This window comes from Mus caroli, unplaced genomic scaffold, assembly GCF_978045245.1.
Source record: "Mus caroli unplaced genomic scaffold, Mus_caroli_1 scaffold_2, whole genome shotgun sequence".
Lineage (NCBI taxonomy): Eukaryota > Metazoa > Chordata > Mammalia > Rodentia > Muridae > Mus > Mus caroli.
Window position 1 is genome coordinate 105,488,133 of NW_028227257.1, and position 7,161 is coordinate 105,495,293.

Below are 7,161 nucleotides of genomic sequence, written 5' to 3' on the forward strand. Positions count from 1 at the left end.
CTTCTGTTTTAAAACAAGGGACATTAATTCCTAACCCAGGAAGACTGTTTTGGAGAGGAACTGCTGGGCTTGCGGAAGTGACGCGTATCTTGACACTTGGGGTTCAGTCTGAACACTTCCTGCCTCCTGCTGAGGTCAGGAATGCGCAAGTGCCCCGGGGCTCCATTCATTTATCTGTGCTCTCCATTGGACTTCGGCCACCTTCTATATTCCATTCCTTGTTTTACTAAGTAGCTTTGCAAAAAAAAAAAATGAAGTTCTCAGATAAAGAATCAAAGTCTGGGATTGTCTAAACTCCAGTAACACTGAAGACAAGAAAATCCACAGGCTTGTAGCTACCCAGGGTTGATAAATGGCACTTTTATTCCCACCTTGGGGCTTCTGATATGACAGTAATGTAATATGCCACTTCTAGATGTACTGTCTCTGCTTCTTTTATTTATAGGGGAAGATATGTCTAGCCACCTATATTTTGCTTTGTTTTGTGTGATTCGGAAAGGAAATGGATCTATAGGCGCACAAATACATTATTTTCTGTGTAATGTAGTAAGTGCAACCTAATACACTTTCTCTGAAGCAGCATGGCTATCTCCATAAACTAAATTTAAAGGTAAAAGTGGCTTGGAAGTCTTCTTTTAGTTGTTGAAAAACGTAACAGATGCAGTAAATAAAAATCTCACAAATATAAGTGTGTGAGTGTGTGTAGCCACACCCTTATTTTTCTCTCCCTCCCCTGAGTACTTTCACCATTTTCTGTGTGGGTTTTTGTCACAGATACATTTTTACAGAGCAATCTCCATTTAAATGACACTGCAGGCTTGGCTTTCTCACACCTGTAAACAATCCCCAGTTTTCTACAGAACAAACGAATTTTGCCCATTCACAGGGAGCTTGGGCAGTTTAGTTTCTGGAAATGACTTAAATCATGGATAATTTCTATTTTGCTAATCCCTATCTTCTGATACACCTCAAAAATAGCCCCTTGAGAAACATATCCGAGCCCAGAAGCCCTCGTACTGAAATATGACTTTTTAAAACACGGGGAAACCAGTTTTCAAGAGACTACGAGGTCAACCAGGATGATTCTGTTATACAGGACCACAACCCAAGTCCATAGCTCCAGACACCTCTTTCTCTACAGCCACAGTTGCCTCCTGCCAGCTCTAGCACATCATGCATCCTGGGTAAGTGTTGATTTTCATGGAGAAGAAACCCCTTGCTCATTCATCCCTTTCTCAAACTGAGGGGGATTCGAGACGCTGTCCTCTGCCTATAAGCATGAATGGCATGCATGGTCCTAACCTGACAACTCGGGATGAGAATGCTTTTAGGTCCATTTATTTACTTATTTATTTAGCCTGTGGAGACAGGAGCAGACAGTCCTGGATCCGAAGGTACAGGAAAATATGAAATTCCCAGTGTAGATTCCGAGAATGAAGGACTCAGGACCTCTGGAAGTACAGTACACTCCCTTAACCACTGAGCCATTTCTCCAACCTTTTCCTGTCTTTTAAAACCTGCTCTTTATTTCCCCAAAGCTAAGCTGTAGGTTCTGGGGTCTTGAATAGTGTGTCAGAGTCCTGGAGAGTGTGAACAAGACCACGTTTGTGCAACTCCTACTTTAGAGTCCACTCTGAGGACCGTACCAGGGTTCTACTGAGGTAATTACAAGAGGACGCTCAACTTGGCTTTCTCTGGTGTAGGGTGGAAGCCTTTTTTCTTTTTTTTTTAATTTTTAATATTTTTTATTACATATTTTCCTCAATTACATTTCCAATGCTATCCCAAAAGTCACCTGTACCCTCGCCCCCCCCCCACTTCCCTACCCACCCATTCCCATTTTTTTTGGCCCTGGCGTTCCCCTGTACTGGGGCATATAAAGTTTGTGTGTCCAATGGGCCTCTCTTTCCAGTGATGGTCAACTAAGCCATCTTTTGATACATATGCAGCTAGAGTCAAGAGCTCCGGGGTACTGGTTACTTCATAATGTTGTTCCACCTATAGGGTTGCAGATCCCTTTAGCTCCTTGGGTACTTTTTTCTTCACGGTTATTTCAGACATCGAGTCAATTCTCAGCCAACTGGAGTCATGAAGGACGATCTCCTCTAGGCTTGGCAGGATCAGGGCAGTCACTTACAACCACAGGTTACGCTTTTATCCCAGCCCATGTTACGGTCCTGAAGAGTGCTGGGGAATGATCTGAGAAGGTGGGAAGCAGGGGCCTCTGAGATCTGAGTCTCCTGGAGAGTTTAAATTTCCATGAACACCAGCCTAAGTGGTGATTCTCTTAGCGGCTTTTCCAGCTCCCCAGCTGTTGACAAGGAGACCTAGCACATGGCCCTCTTTCCAGCAGGACAGGCCTGTACAGTGCTGGTGAGTCATGGCTGAGCACAGCTGCCTTTGAACTGAGACCTGGCGCTCCACACTAGAAAGGTTCATATCCCTTTACAAATCCCTCGAGCCTCACCATCTATTTAATATGTTCTCTTCGAGGTTCATATCACTTCCCATATGTTAAGCCACGGCTTCAAGGACATTCCGAGTCTGGGGAGGAACATCGGCCCTGGGTATATTCTGTCTACCGTGGTTGAGATCTGCCTTCCGGTGTACAGCTCATTGTAGGTAGACAAGTTGGTTTAAGGACTCAGGGCTTTTTTTCTCCCCCCAGAGGAAATCCATCTGCCGGAAGCAATGTGCTAGAGAACACTGACACAGCAGTGTAGACTTTCTGTGTGAAAACAGGAACAGAGCATCCTACAGGGTTTCAGATACATGCAGATGGATCTTCTGACAATCACGCATTTGTCCAAAATGTTACACAAAGAACGTTTTATGCTCAGGACAATGTTCCTGCCACGTTTGTCCAATACAGAGCTCACTGGGCGGGAGAGGGGGGAGGGGATCATCTTACTTTAGCTTCTGAGTAGTATTCTCTTCGGCGCATGTTCACAAACTTTGATAACTGTGTTCACGTGCCTAAATTATGCACAGCCTTCTCAGTCCTCCATTTGACAATGTATGGTCATATGTGTCTATCAAATCATATGTATACTCATTAAATATATCATCTGATAGAATGAGAGCTTCTGAAAGACTTCAGAGATTTGTTTTTAGTTTTTTACTAGGCCTGTCCTTTTTGTCATAAATCCTAACATTTTTAAGGACTGAAAGGTACCAAAACCTATCAAATTTGTCATAACTAGAAATTCTGGAATATGTCAGAATTGCGGTTTAAGGACCGTGACTGGAGTTTTTTCCCCCACACCCATCCTCCAGAGTGCTCTCATTTTCTTGATAAACTGTCAGTGCTTTTGCTTCAAAATAAAACATTTTTAAAAATAAGGCCAGATCTGTGATTTTCTCTTTGTATTGGGGTTGTTATTTTGCCATAGGATCTAAGTACATTAAAATCATTGACATCTGTGAGCTGGCTTTTGCCTTGTGATAGTTCTGTGGTGGAACCCTGTGGTAGTGGCATCTTTTAGGAAAAGACAAAAATATTCATGGCATCAAAATCCCTTCTTTTCCCTCATACGGATAGTTCTCCAAAGGAAAAATGTTGTCTTTGTATGCCTGCTGCCTCATAGGACGTAGTTAGGAAAACTTTGTGCCAATACTTTTAGTGTTCCTTTAAGTTTGAAGGAAGGAAGGTCTAGGAAGATGGCTCAGGGGTTAAGAGCACTGGCTATTCATCCAAAGGACCTGGGTTCAAACCCTACCACCCACATGGTAGTTCACAACTGTGTGTAATTCCAATCCCAGTGAGCCTGACACTTTCACACAAACACACAGACATAGAGGCAGAACACAGCACCAATGTAGAATAAGATTTAAAAAAAATTTTTGAAGGAAGAAGTGTAAGGGCTTGGAATGACTATTTTCAAATAAAATGCCAAGTATAATAATATACATTTTAATAGAATATTAAAGTTGACCATTCCAATTAGAAAGCTAACCTTCAAAACATCCTTCTCCTGGGAAATGTGAGTTGTGGCTGATGGGCCCCGAGCAACAATGCATTTTCCTTAGAGGCCCTTATAACTCCTAGACCATTTCTTTCCATCGTCCCCTTTCCTGAAAACGTATTTTTTCTTTTCTCTTTTTAATTTTACTCATCAAATATCTAAAATGGAAATGCCTCTGAAGATGGACCCTTTTGGCCTAATATGACCTCACTAACCAAGTCCCAGGCTGAGAGGGTGGAAGCAGGACTTCTACCCATTACCCAGGATGTTCTGATAATCTTCATTCTCATCCAGCGCATGGAAAGTCAGGAGAAGGGTCAACATTACTTGACCTAAGAAAGCTAGTAATTGAAGATCGAGCAAAAATGAGGCTCCGTAGCAAAGATGTCACATTTGAGTGTGTCTCCATGTTGTGCCTAGAGGAGGAGGAGGAGGAGAGATACTCTGAATTATACAACCCTATTTGCTAATTGTTATACATGAAGAAAACATTTCCTCAAATATCAATATTCCCAGGACTATATGGGCCCTGACTACTATGCTCTATCACTATGCTGGGGTTGCCATAACAAAATACCACAGTCCGGGTGACTTCAGCAAGAGAAACCAGTTTTCCCACCCACCGTAAGTTCAAGATTAAGTTGTGGGGTTTTCTGTGCAAGTTTGATTTTATCTGCTGCCTTTCTCTTTGACTTGCAGGCAATTCCCTCCTCGCTCCCATGGCCTTCGCTTGGTCTGTTGTGTGTCCTAATTCCCCCTTCTGATAAAGGTCCCAGTCATATTGAGTCAGAGCCCCATTTTGCCTAACAGCTTTTTCATAAGCACTGACTCCAAATACAGTCCCATTTTGAAGTCTCAAGGGCCAGAGCTTTACTATGTGAATTTGAGAGGGGACACAATTCACCCCCAAAACTTATGATTGAGAAATATAACTGATAAGATATGTGATACTGGTTTTAGTCACCTGTTATGCTCTTTCTGAGTAATCTATTTGCCTGTGTGTTGCTGAAGGACCATAAACATCTTAGAATGTTCTGGAACTATGAGTCGGAACATTTACTCTCAGGAAACTGAGAATGAGATTAGAATGGCTGGCAGGAAAGAATCCAAAAGAAACTGCCATCTACCTAGCATGGCTGTATGTATCCATTGTAACCAACAGAGCTACATTCTCTCCTGTGTTGGGAAAGTGACTTGCTCCCGAGTACTTGTGTCTATTTCCTCCGACTAGGAGAGTGTCTTAATCAACTCTTCCATTTGTGAGCCATGTGTACAAACTCCTGACCTCCCCGCTGCTACTTCCCTCTCTGTAAGCTCTAATGGTGACCTACCTCGGAAGCAGTGTGATTAAAAGACGCTATAGATCTAAAACGCAAACTGTGTAATGTTGTCTGCTTGCTCCAGTACCCGCCACCTTTATTGCCTGTAAAATGAGAAAAATTAAATAACAGACTTTCTAGCATTGCGCTTGATTCTGAACCTGAGGTAACAGTGTGTCTCTTGTGTTTTACGACTCTGCCAGTTACTACTTGGCAATTACATAGCAACATTAGTAGACATTATAAAACCTTACTTCCTGCTATTTGCAATTAGCCAGTGTTTTCATACCAGAGGGAGCAGAATGGGCTGAATGATTCTTCCCAGCGCGTTCTCGGGACTTTCTTAAATACCATGACATCAGTTCTTCATACAGAATATAGTTCAGTGTAGCGTCTCCTAAAACACAGCTTAGTTCATCCTGTTGCTTCCTGCTGTACGTGTGTCCTCTCCTAGAAAGAGAGTTTGTTCCTTTGCTGTTACAATGCCCAGTATGGTAGTTGGCATAGAGACCAACAAACATCATCTTTTTAGTGCTCATACTGGAGAAACAAGTCATTTGACAATTAATAAATACACTAGCTAATATAAAAGTCCCTTTCAGAGACACCTCAATTACAGATATTTTATAGAAGTAGTTGGCTATATGTGTGATAACTGGGGTAGCAGGATAGAAGAACCACGGATGAAGATATAAGAAACTGTATGTATTGTGAAGCCTGGCCATTGGAATTAGATAGGATGTTTGTTAAAAATAGACCTACCTCAGGTTTTCCTTTAGAACCTTTAGATAAAGACAAGGAATCTGAAGTTTAGAGAGTGTCCCAGTATCCGTATGAGAAGGCAGGTTTTAGGAACACTATCTTAAGCCAAGGAATAGGCCATTGGAATACACCTTTGGGAATTAGAATGGGAAGGGTGGAGACCAGATGCCCTCAGATACCCTTAGACATTAGGAAACTGTGGGAATTGGTTGTAATAGTCAGATCTCTATGTTGTGGGTCACTGTCTGTACTGTACAAAGGGACTGAGATGTGTGTAAAATCTGCGTCAGAAGCACCACAGGTGCTCAGTTAGCATTCCACTTAAAAACATCAGATCAGAACCCTGAAAGCCAACATCTAACCAAGTACTGCCATCACGGTTAGTACAGTCACGATTTCCACCCTCCTCTAACTATTGAGAGAACTGGTTTTTTTTATTAGATATTTTCTTTATTTACATTTCAAATATTATCCCTTTTCCTGGTTTCCCCTCCAAAACCCCCTATCGCATTCTGCCTCCCCTTGCTCACTAACCCATCCACTCCTGCTTCCCTGCCCTGGCATCCCCTACACTAGGGCATCGAGCCTTCACAGGAAAAGGACCTCTCCTCCCATTGATGTCCCACAAGGCCATCCTCTGCTACATATGCAGCTAGAGCAAACTGAGCTATTGGAAATCAAAACTGCCATCTACAAACAAACAGGGCCATAGTGGCATGCTGGAGCAGAGGTCCACCATTAGGAGCCCTTTCTTTCTAAGTGGTTGTGGCAGGCACACAGAGGGTCGCAGAACAAGTTTCCTCAAATCCAAAAACCGAGCTCAATAACTGAAACTAATAAAGACACCCCACAGTAGGTAAATCTCCAAATATCTGGGGTGCAAAATGGTGCATTTCTAATAATCCATGAGCGAAAGAGAAATAAAAATAAAAATTTCATAGGACTCAACTGTGAGGGAAGTAGACATATTTAATTTGTGGGATGTGGCTCTCCAGTGCAGAGAAGGAGGCAAGGTCATATTAGCAAACCAAAACCCTGAAGACAGCCCTCCAAGTTCCTGCCTCAAAGAACAGACAACAAAACCAGTGGTCAGGAAGCAGCAGGAGAAGAAATCT

The 7,161-nt window shown here is 42.5% G+C and overlaps 1 long non-coding RNA gene across 1 annotated transcript; it reads right to left on the bottom strand.

Moving 5' to 3' along the window:
* Positions 1-4,074: 4,074 nt before the first annotated feature.
* Positions 4,075-5,715, bottom strand: LOC110305802 (uncharacterized). The gene is made up of 3 exons (XR_002379191.2): positions 5,574-5,715; positions 5,297-5,388; positions 4,075-4,381 (listed from the first exon to the last, which is right to left on the bottom strand). It is a non-coding gene; the product is annotated as an uncharacterized LOC110305802 (long non-coding RNA).
* Positions 5,716-7,161: the final 1,446 nt, after the last annotated feature.